The sequence below is a fragment of the Giraffa tippelskirchi genome, chromosome 6 (genome assembly GCF_054371585.1).
Source record: "Giraffa tippelskirchi isolate mGirTip1 chromosome 6, T2T-mGirTip1v1.2.pri, whole genome shotgun sequence".
NCBI classification, from domain to species: Eukaryota; Metazoa; Chordata; class Mammalia; order Artiodactyla; family Giraffidae; genus Giraffa; species Giraffa tippelskirchi.
Window position 1 is genome coordinate 82,311,506 of NC_137280.1, and position 12,394 is coordinate 82,323,899.

Below are 12,394 nucleotides of genomic sequence, written 5' to 3' on the forward strand. Positions count from 1 at the left end.
AATATTAGGCTGAACACCCCACACGTGATGGGAGCAAATTAATAATATTAATATTTGGTGGAACTTCTTTTTTTAGAATACAAGTCCCTTAGAGTCTTTCCATGGGGGCACATTTCAGCACTTTGTCAGCAGTGAACGTTCAGGCTCAGCCACTTCATCCTAAGAGTGGCCTTTGGCCAGGGGATCAGTGTCTCAAAGGGATTGTCTTTCTCAGCCAAGGACTTGGCAGCAGGAGGGGCTGGGGTTCAACAGGCTCATTAACTCTAAGATCCTCCGGAACAGAGCTTGTGTATCTTGCTGGTGGATGCAACAGGAAAGATGCATAATTCTCTCCTCTGTCTTGGAGGGAAAAAAGTAGATATTAGAGAGGCAAAGAAGGGCTAGAATATTCAGAATCCATCAATTTAAATGAGATGGATGAAACTATTCTACAGGGTGAAGTAAGTCAGAAAGAAAAACACCAGTACCCTATACTAACGGATATATAGGGAATTTAGAAAGATGGTAATGATGACCCAATATGCGAGACAACAGAAGAGACACAGATATAAAGAACAGACTTTTGGACTCTGTGGGAGAAGGTGAGGGTGAGATGATTTGAGAGAATAGCATTGAAACATGTATATTACCATATGTTAAATAGATGACCAGTCCAAGTTCCATGCGTGAAACAGGGTGCTCAGGGCTGGTGCACTGGGACAACCCAGAGGGATGGGGTGGGGAGGGATGTGGGAGGTGGGATCAGGATGGGGACACATGTACACCGCGGCGGATTCAGGTCAATGTATGGCAAACGCCACCACAGTATCATAAAGTAATAAGCCTCCAATTAAAATAAATAAATTAATTTAAAAGAACAAGAATCCATTGATCTACATTTCTGCCTCTTCTGTGTACACCTCAGATCATTTTCAGGGAAATAAAGCACACACGTGGAAATATAAACAAGAACTTACTCATAAGATATCAGTTGCTTTGGCCTTCTCAGGAAGGAGAGCCGGAGTACATCTGCTTGTAGTTTTATGGAATGGAAGGGTAAAAACCCAACTACCACCAGGTCCCCATCTTTATACACACTGGGATTCAGGCAATCCGCATAACGATCAAAATCCAGCTCACATGCAGTTATAGAAAGGCTGCAAGATCAAGAAAAGATAAATCAGAGCAGGGGATGCCCAACAGAGAGACCAAGTCCTGTGTCTAAGCTGAGCTCAGGAGAAGACGGGTCAGCATCTGATCCCTGCTCTGCTCTCAGAAAGGAAAATTTCCCTTCATGTACAGCACTGCCTATGCCCACTACCACTCTGTCTCAGCCTGTGGAAACCCTGCAGGGCATATGCCAGGCTGGCATGCCAGACAGGGGCACAGTGAGAACCAGAAAGCTGCTGTGTATAAGGGAGTCACAGTGCTGAGACCTCACCCTCAGTGTCGCTGTGAGGAGCAGCCTGGCTTCCCTGTCTTTTCACTGCTTCAGATCAGTCCATGGGGAACCTCTGGGGAGGCTCTTGTCCTGGGGCTCTGCACCTGTTCCCCTCCATCCTGGGGAAAAACAATGAGGAAAAACATGTTTTTCCCCTTGCCTCTTTGATTTCACAATAGTTAGTCAAACTTCAAGGCTTGGAGGCAGAAAGGGAGGTATGGGGGAGACAAACCTATCCTGGCATTGAGAAATCTGTCACCCCATGTCCATGATTGACGTCCCTGCCCAGAGCTCATGGCTGTCGTGTCACCACTGCTCTGATAGACTTGGCAGGGTCAGGATAAGCTGGTTTCAAACCGTCTTAGTACTCTTTAGCACAATGTCAAATGATGCTTTAGCACTTAGGTAAAAAATAAACATCAGTTATTGATAGTGGCATATGTAATCAAAATGTCAGTTTTTTAACTCAAAAAGTTATTTCAAATCTATCTTAGCAAGAACCTAACTTTACATCTTAAAGAACTAGGAAAAGTAGAGAAAACTAGGCCTTCCGTGTGGTGCTGTGTTAAAGTATCTGCCAATGCAGGACACACAAGAATCGTGGGTCAGGAAGTTCCCCCTGGAGTAGGAAATGGCAACTCCCTCCAGTATTCTTGCTTGGAAAATGCCATGGACAGTGGAGCCTGGTGGGCTACAGTCTATGGGGTCCCAAAGAGTCAGACACAACTGAGCAACCGAGTGCGCGCACACACACACACACACAGGGAAAACTAAAATCCATCAAACAGAATGAAACACTAGAGATTAGAACAGAGATAAATAATTCAGGAGAGAAAAATAATATTCAAAGCCATAAAAGTTGATTCTTGGAAAAGATCAACACTGACAAAGCTTTAATCACATTGATTGAGAAAGTATAGAGAAGACTCAAACTATTAAAATAATAAATGAGGAAATCCCTGATGGTTCACTGGCTAGGACTCAGTGCTCTCACTGTGGTGACCCAAGTTCAATCCTGGTTCAGAAAGTTAGATCCTGCAAGCTGTGTGGCCTGATCAAAAAATAAAATAAGAAATGAATGTGTGGGCATTACTCCTGAATAGACAGAAATAGAAATAATTATATAAAAATACTATGTCCAGCTGCACACAAACAGATTAGAATACCCAGATGGTATGAATAATTCGTGGAGATACTCCCACCAAAACTGAATCATGAAGAAATAGAAAATCTGAATAGACTAATAAGAAGATTGAATCAGCAATCCAAAAAGTTCAACAAAGATCAACCCTGGACCATATGAATTCAGTGTTGAATTCTACCAAACATAAAATATTAGTTAAGGATAATCATTTATAAATGCTTCCCAAAAATGAAGAAGAGGGAACACTTTCTAACTCATTCCATGAGGACTGTAGTATCCTTTTACCAAAGGGAGACAAAGACATTACAAAAAAGAAACCTCAGATGAATATCTTCATGAAAGCTAATAAAAATATCTTCAGCAAAATACTACCAAGTAGAAAGAGTAGGAATACAAGGAAACTTTAATATGATACAGGCCATGAAAAACCCACAGGTGACATCTCACTTAATAAAGTCTGAAAATATTTTCCATAAGACTGTGAACAAGAGAAAGACATCGGCTTTTGCTGTTTCTGATCAAATAGGACAGGAATTCCTAGCCAGAGCAATTAGCCAGGAAAAAGAAATACCAAGGCATCCACATAGGGAAGGAAGACATAAAGTTAGCTCTGTTCAAATATGACATGAACTTGTACATAGAAATTCCTAAAGATTACACACACACCTTAACATACCCACACAGAATACACAAACACACATGCATTCACTTTCAGAGACCATAGTAAGTGAATTTGGCAAAGTTGCAAAATACAAATCAGCATAAAAATCACTTGTGTTTCTGTACAATAACAACGAACAATACAAAGAGGAATAAAATTCTTGGGACTAAACATAGCCAGTGAGGCAAAAGACTTGTACTCTGAAAATTACAAACCACTGCTAAAAAAAATTAAAGGAGACATGATTAATGAAAGGATGTTCCATGTCATGGATTGGAAGATCGGTGCTGCTAAATGACAATGCTAACCACAGTGACCTACAGGCTCCATTCAATCCTATCAAAATTCTGATGACATTAGTACCGAAAGCGAAACATTCATGTGACTCAGAAGAGTCAAGATCTCCATCTTGCACTTGATTTTACAAGGTGTTTCCAGAGGATAATGTTCAAACTGCCAGATGGAAATACGTTGGCTCCAATCTTTGGGTGGATTTTGGGGTGCCTGTTTACTACTCATTTCAGTATTTTAACTGATCAGGCTGTGTGCGTGCATGTCCATCCACTATCAGTCTGGTGGCATCTTCTTCTGCACACTTCACACCTCATCTCGTGCCTCATCTTTCAAACTCCCAACAGAAAGCTTTGAAAGTTTCATACACACCCCATGACAAAAACACTTCTCAAGTTAATGGTAAGAACACAGCCATCCCAAGGACTACAAGCTCTGGGTTCAGGTCCATTTGCTCCTTTAGGATACATTGGTAACATGGATGAGGGTGTAAACTGGTGATTGTCTGAGATGAGGGGCCTCAGGCCTGCAACATGGGAGACCTGGGTTCAGTCCCTTGGTTGGGAAGATCCCCTGGAGAAGGGAATGTCTACCCACTCCAGTATTCTGGCCTGGAGAATTCCATGGACTGTATAGTCCATGGGGTCACAAAGAGTCAGACATGACTGAGTGACTTTCACTTTCACGTTCATGGACCTCAGAGCCATATGGGTCCAGAAGTCAACACTGGCGGGAAAAGAATGTAAAATTCCCAGGAATAATCCTACCAAAGGAGGGGAAAAATATGTACTCAAAAAAGTATGACATTGATAAAGGAATTGAAGAAGACACAAAGAGATGGGAAGATATTTTGTGTTCATGGATTGGAAGAACTAATATAGTTAATTAAATTGTTAAGCTTGTTAAAATGAACATCCTACTCAAGGCAATCTGCAGATTCAAGGCAATCCCTGTCAAAATACCAAACGGAAATAGAGCTAGATATAGAAAAGTAACTTATAGTTCAGTTCAGTTCAGTCGCTCAGTCGTGTCTGACTCTTTGCGACCCCATGAATCGCAGCACGCCAGGCCTCCCTGTCCATCACCAACTCCCAGAGTTTACCCAAATCCATGTCCATCGAGTCAGTGACGCCATCCAACCATCTCATCCTCTGTTGTCCCCTTCTCCTCCTGCCCCGAATCCTTCCCAGCATCAGGGTCTTTTCCAATGAGTCAACACTTTGCATGAGGTGGCCAAAGTATTGGAGTTTCAGCTTCAACATCAGACCTTCCAATGATCAGTCCTTCCAATGAACATCCTTTAGGATGGGTTGATTGGATCTCCTTGCAGTCCAAGGGATTCTCAAGAGTCTTCTTCAACACCACAGTTCAAAAGCATCAATTCTGCGGCGCTCAGCTTTCTTCACCATCCAACTCTCACATCCACACATGACCACTGGAAAAACCATAGCCTTGACTAGACGGACTTTTTTTGGCAAAGTAATGTCTCTGCTTTTAAATATGCTATCTAGGTTGGCCATAACCTTCCTTCCAAGGAGTAAGCGTCTTTTAATTTCATGGCTGCAATCACCATCTGCAGTGATTCTGGAGCCCAAAAAAATAAAGTCTGACACTGTTTCCACTGTTTCCCCATCTATTTCCCATGAAGTGATGGGACCAGATGCCATGATCTTAGTTTTCTGAACGTTGAGCTTTAAGCCAACTTTTTCACTCTCCTCTTTCACTTTCGTCAAGAGGCTCTTTAGTTCTTCTTCACTTTCTGCCATAAGGGTGGTGTCATCTGCATATCTGAGGTTATTGATATTTCTTCCAGCAATCTTGATTCCAGCTTCTGCTTCCTCCAGCCCAGCGTTTCTCATGATGTACTCTGCATATAAGTTAAATAAGCAGGTTGACACTATACAGCCTTGGTGTACTCCTTTTCCTATTTGTAATCAGTCTGTTGTTCTATGTCTAGTTCTAACTGTTGCTTCCTGACCTGCATACAGGTTTCTCAAGAGACAGGTCAGATGGTCTGGTATTCCCATCTCTTTCAGAATTTTCCACAGTTTATTGTGATCCACACAGTCAAAGGCTTTGGCATAGTCAATAAAGCAGAAATAGATGTTTTTCTGGAACTCTCTTGCTTTTTAAATGATCCAGTGGATATTGGCAATTTGATCTCTGGTTCCTCTGGCTTTTCTAAAACCAGCTTGAACATCTGGAATTTCACCGTTCACATATTGCTGAAGCCTGACTTGGAGAATTTTGAGCATGATTTTACTAGCGTGTGAGATGAGTGCAATTGGTAACTTATAGTTACCAAGTGGATAAAGAGGAGAGGGATACATTGGGAGATGGATTGACACAAGCTACTATATATAAAATAGATAACTAATAAGAACCTACACTATAGCATAGGGGACTAATTACTCTTTAATGACCTATACAGGAAAGGTATCTAAAAAAGAATGTGCATATGTATATGAATAACTGATTTGCTGTACAGCTGAAACTAAAAGTACATTGTAAATTAATAATACTCTGTAAAAAATAATTTTAAAAAAGAACATATGGAGATAAATAAAATTATTCATTAAAAAACCAATGGCATTTTTCACAAAACTAGGGCTAATAATTTTTTAAAAATTGAAAAAAAAAAAGACACTGAATAGTCAAAACAGTCTTGAGATAAAAGAAAAGAGCTGGAGGAATCACTGTCCATGCATGACAGTTAATCTCACTTGTCTGGGGCCCAGGCTCTCAACTCACCTGGGCTAAGGCTTCCAGATGTGTGGTTAAGCACTGTTTCTGGGTGTACTCTTGAAGGTATTTCTGGCAGAGACTAGCATTTGGTTCTGGAAGATGGAGTAAAGAATGCCCCCTCACCCATGTGAGCACGTATTTTCCCATCTCCTGGAGGCCGGAATAGAACCCAAAGTGAAGGAAAGTCAATCCACCCTCACTTTCTGAGCTGGGACATCCATCTCTTCCTGCCCTGGGACATCAGAACTTCTGGTTCTCAGGACTTCAGACTTGGACTCAATTATACCACCAGCTTTTCAGCTTCTCCTGCTTGGAGATGGCCATCTCTGGGACTCCTCTATCTTATAACCCTGTGAGTCAATTCCTATAATAAATGTTTAGATATGTGTGAAAAGTTATGGTGAAATGATCATGTTTATGTCTGAAATGGATCAATGTGACTAGAATCTCAGATGAATTTTATCAAGAAAGGACTTAGACTCCTAAGCGCCGTTGTTAGTTTATTGCTGTGTATCACTCAAAAGATGACATCTTATGTAAGTGTAGTTAGTGGATGGATTTTAACTCTTTCAGGAAGTAAAGGTTTAGTGTTTGAAAAATGTATTACATAAATTGGTCTGGATTTGGCATTGGATAATGACCTTCACCTTTCTGTCCTTGTAGACTATAATTTGAGAGACATTTTTCAAGGGACAGAAGCAGGATAGAACATTCAAATTAGTTGAGACCTTCCCCATGTATGGTAGTCTTTTACCTCCGTTTTATTCAAATTTCACATTTTAATTTTACAAAGAAAGCTCAAAAATGATGCCCAGGTTCACAGAGGAAACAGTGAGAACATGAAACAGGCCAAGCAGAAAACCAACAGAAGCTCTAGACACACTGTGAGACTGACCAGCTGCCTACTCCAGAGGTCAGTGACTAGAATATACCTCGGGCTGACAGAGAGTCCAGGGGCAGCCAATGGGAGGAGACCTTGGAGGACAAGAGACTGCAGGGACTCCAGGTGAAGGAGAACTTGTACGTCCTTTGGATTTTACAAATGCCTTAGCAACAATTGCACCACGCAGGTCAGGTGAATCCCTGGACCAACCTAAGGGTGGGTGAGGCTCTGCATACCAGCCCTCATAAAGCCCAAGCAGTGTCCATAACAGTCATAGATGAGTACAGGAATGCGCCTGGGTCTCTCACAGCCCCTCTGCAGGAAACAGGTTACTTTGGGAGATATCAAGAGTCAGATGCAGGTTGTGAAGAAAGCAGAGGAGAATGTGACTCTGGCCTTGATGGCAGGTGGGATTGTCAGGGAAGCAGAGAGAAAGAGGAACCAAGAAAGACCCTGAAAAAAGAGTGTACAGGCTACGTTGGTGCTTAAGGAAAGGAGAGTGGGGTGGTCCTTGAGAAATTTGCATCTGACAGATGTCACCTTCACCAGCCTCTCCTTGCAATGTCCGGCTGATCTTCAAGCCTCATGGGAAATCTCAGTTTGTATTTCCCATGATTGGTCTTCATTTTTATACTAAGATCTATAGGCTAATTGAAACTGAGGGTCTACTTAATATTTGAAGTTACATTTGTTTCTTCTTGTAGCTACACTCCAGGAAGAGATGATACTTATTCAAATGAGAATTTTCTGTTAACATAATATAAAATCTGATCCCATAAAGTATTATTTTATTAAGATTGGCTTTGTATCTGATTTTAACAAAATCCAGCAGTATTTTTCTTCTCTGTCACTCAATTCAGACATAGATGATTCTTTATACTAAGTTAAGTACTTCAGTAATTCAAAAGTTGCCATTTCCAGTATGTTGGAAATTTATGATTTAAGAGGATGAGGAAAATATATAACAAATATTAAAAATTGGCTAAATCATCATTTAGAAGTAATTTACAATTTTTTCATCTAATTTGAATTAGTATTTTATTTTGAATTTGCATTGTAAAAGTTAAGGAGTTACAAAGACAGGTGGGAAAACCATGTATAACGTCAACATTTTTTTTATCCAAATATAAACCTTTACAGTAAGCGTCAGTTGGTGAAACCAAACAGACAAGGGAAATAAAGTATGGTGAAAAGTTTGAGTTCTATAGTGGTCCTTGTGGATTAGAGGAGTGGCTGAACTAATACAGATGTGCTTTGTTGTGGTGATTGTTTAGTTGCTAAGTCATGTCCAACTCTTTATGACCTCATGGACTGTCGTCTGCCATGCTCTTCTGTTACTAGGATTTCCCAGACAAGAATACTGGAGGGAGTTGCCACTCCCTTCTCCAGAGAATCTTTCTGACCGAGGGATCAAACTTGGGTTTGATCTTCTGCTTGACAGGCAGATTCTTTACCCCTGAGCCACCTGGGAAGCCCCAAGGATGTGCTTACTGTGTACTTAATTATGGAGGAAATGGCTAGATTTTTATCAACCATTTGTCCTCTGTAGTGCATTTCAAACAGATGCAGTAGCTGTTTTTCCAGAGCATAGCATTTATGGATTTGTTGATCTAAAATAAAGTCAATAGTATTATTAATGGAAATCGAATGAATGCTCCCCATCTGTCAAAGATGTGCAAACACATTACATGTATCTCATTTAATCCTAACACTTTCTAAACATTAAGCTCACTTTCTAGAAGCAAACAATGAGGCTCCAAAAAGTTAAGTCCTTATATAAGGTTGCACAACTACCCTTTGGTAGAGGTGGACACAGAATTTTATTACCATTATCATTTTTAACAGTCAGTGAATGACTCATTTTTAAAGGTGTGGGGTTTTTGTCAGTTTGTGGATGTTCTACCATGAGAGGAAAGCAGAGAATAACCACCCAAAATGACTGTATGAGGTCCTCAAGCTTTTCCTTCCAGAATATTTCCTGGGCACAAACATCCTATATCCTATGAGAAGTTACCTTTGAGACTAGAGATCTCTTCAAGAACATTAGAGATACCAAGAGAATATGTCATGCAAAGATGGGCACAATAAAGGACAGAAATGATATGGACCTAACAGAAGCAGAAGATATTAAGAAGAGGTGGCAAGAATACACAGAACCAAACAAAAAAGATCTTAATGATCCAGATAACCACAATGATGTGATCACTCACCTAGAGCCAGACATCCTGGAGCCTTAGGAAGTATCACAAAGAACAAAGCTAGTGGAGGTGATGAAATTCCAGTTGAGCTGTTTCAAATCCTAAAAGATGATGCTGTGAAAGTGCTGCACTCAATATGCCAGTAAATTGGGAAAACTCAGCAGTGGCCACAGGACTGGAAAAGGTCAGTTTTCATTCCAATCCCAAAGAAAGGCAATGCCAAAGAATGCTCAAACTACTGCACAATTGCACTCATCTCAAACACTAGCAAAGTAATGCTCAAAATTCTCCAAGCTAGTTTTCCAACAGTACATGAACCGAGAACTTCCAGATGTTCAAGCTGGATTTAGAAAAGGCAGAGGAACCAGAGATCAAATTGCCAACATCCGCTGGATCATAGAGAATTCCAGAAAAACATCTACTTCTGCTTTATTGACTATGCCAAAGCCTTTGACTGTGTGGATCACGATATACTGTGGAAAATTCTTAAAGAGATGGGAATAACAGACCACTTTACCTGCCTCCTGTGAAACCTGTATGCAGGTCAAGAAGCAACAGTTAGAAACGGACATTGAACAACAGACTGGTTCAAAATTGGTTAAGGAGTACATCAAGGCTGTATATTGTCACCCTGCTTATTTAACTTCTATGCAGAGTACATCATGTAAAATGCCTGGCTGGATGAAGCACAAGCTGGTATCAAGATTGATGGGAGAAATATTAATAATCTCATATATGCAGATGACACCACTCTAATGGGCAGAAAGGGAAGAGGAACTAAAGAACTTCTTGATGAAGGTGAAAGAGGAGGTTGAAAAAGCTGGCTTAAAACTCAACATTCAAAAAAACTAAGATCATGGCATCTGGCCCCATCACTTCATGGCAAATAGATGGGGAAACAATGCAAACAGTGAGAGACTTTTTTGGGGCTCCAAAACCACTGCAGATGGTGACTGCCTCTGTGAAATTAAAAGAGGCTTGCTTCTTGGAAGAAAAATTATGACCAACTTAGACAGCATATTAAAAAGCAGAGACATTACTTTGCCAACAATGGTCTATCTAATGAAAACTATGTTTTTTTTCCTGTAGTCATGTATGAATGTGAGAATTGGACCATAAAAAAGGCTGAGCATTGAAAAACTGATGCTTTTGAACTGTGTTGGAGAAGACTCTTGAGAGTCCCTTGGTCTGCAAGGAGATCCAACCAGTCAATCCTAAAGGAAATTAGTTCTGAATATTCACTGGAAGAACTGATGCTGAAGCTGAATCTCCAATACTTTGGCCATCTGATGCAAAGAGCTGACTCATTAGAAAAGACACTAATTCTGGGAAAGATTGAAGGCAGGAGGAGAAGGGGACGACAGAGGACGAGATGGTTAGATGGCATCACCAACTCAGTGGATATGAGTTTGAGCAAGTTCCAGGTGATGGTGAAGGACAGGGAATCCTGGTTTGCTTCAGTCCATGGTGTCGCAAAGTCAGACACAACAAGTAGTGACTGAGCAACAAGTATGCTAATTATCACAGCATCAGCATCTTCCATCTAGAAACTATTCTCTTCATTCTAACCAGGTATGAAAGGATGGTAGGAATGTCATCAGGCATACAAGTTCTCAAAGTCATTACTACATAGAAAACTGCATGAGAAAGATTTTGGATAAAGTGCATAATAAAGTAGAGAGATTGTCATTGATTTATGAAATAAAACTGATTAGCTATCTTGGTAATATTTGGTGAGCATTTTAAAAAGAGGAAAGTTAACCATCTCTCTCTCTCTCTTTAGTCGCTAAGTCATGTCCGACTCAGGCGACCCCATGGACTGTAGTCTGTCCATGGGATTCATCAGGCAAGAACACTGGCAATGGTTTGTTGCCATTTCCTTCTCCAAGGGATCTTCCTGACCCAGGGATCAAACTGAGGTCTTCTGCCCTGCAGGCAGATTCTTTACCGACTGAGCTAGGAGGGAAGACCAAGTTAACCATAGACATGCTTAATTATATGTCTACATCGTATCAACAGTGGAGGGTGGGGGTACACAGTGATGACCTTCTATCACAATTCTCACCTACAAGGCCAGAAATACAGACATCCTCTTAAAGCTGCTCATTTTATAAAATGATGACCATAATTCTCTTTCCTTCAGATCCCTCAATCTGTGTGCAGCCAGACCTGTGTTTCAGGATTCAGGAAAATTCCAGAGGAAGGAAAGCCCATTTGCTGCTTTATTTGTGTTTCATGCACAGGGAGAGAAATTTCCAATCAGACAGATAGAAAATAAGTTTCTGCTTTGTGGCAACTTCCCCCCATGAATACTCTCAGTAAGAAGAAAACCAAGGGGATTGGCATCAGGGCCAATATACACCATTGCTGTCAATTCATGCTTCCACTCATTCTTTCAACAACTCCATATTTTAATCACTATTGTTTTCCAGTTATATGTAATCTCAGGTCTGCCTGTGGTCTTCTATTAGGCTCCACTGCAGCACTGTTTCCAGGGGAAAATCTCATTCTGAAGTCTCATCAGGGACCATGCTAAAGACTGCCATAAAATATAACATATATGATCAGCAAGGCAGCCTGGGGTGCCTTGAAAGCTTGAGACTTAATACTTTTCACACCCAGATGATAAGCACAGAGCAGGTACCTATAAATTAATACAGAAATATTTTATTATCTTATGTACCAAGACCTGAATACTGTACTACTTATCAAGTGTGCATAACTAACACCAGGACTCTACCCTTTGGAATATTATAATATATAAAAGAATCACATAAAAAAGAAAAAGACATCATTCTAATTTAAATCACAACCTACAGCCCCTAAATGTAGCTGTTGCTTGAAATAGAAATTTATAAACTTATGTCTTAAAACAAAACAGGTTACTATAAAATATCAAGTGGAGAAGGATTACAGTGCTTCAATTTTCTAAAATATTAAGTCTATTGTAATGAGCTGAGTTCTTCCATCAATACTGGGTAATTCTAGTCACCTTAAGAGTAGAATTCATTGCATTTTTACCACTTGTCAAATAAATATTCTCAGGTATGAA

The 12,394-nt window shown here is 40.4% G+C and overlaps 1 long non-coding RNA gene across 1 annotated transcript; it reads right to left on the minus strand.

Annotated features, from left to right (window-relative positions):
• Positions 1-235: 235 nt before the first annotated feature.
• Positions 236-4,088, minus strand: LOC145511641 (uncharacterized). The gene is made up of 3 exons (XR_014058018.1): positions 3,889-4,088; positions 1,421-1,539; positions 236-1,136 (listed from the first exon to the last, which is right to left on the minus strand). It is a non-coding gene; the product is annotated as an uncharacterized LOC145511641 (long non-coding RNA).
• Between the last annotated feature and the right edge of the window lie 8,306 nt (positions 4,089-12,394).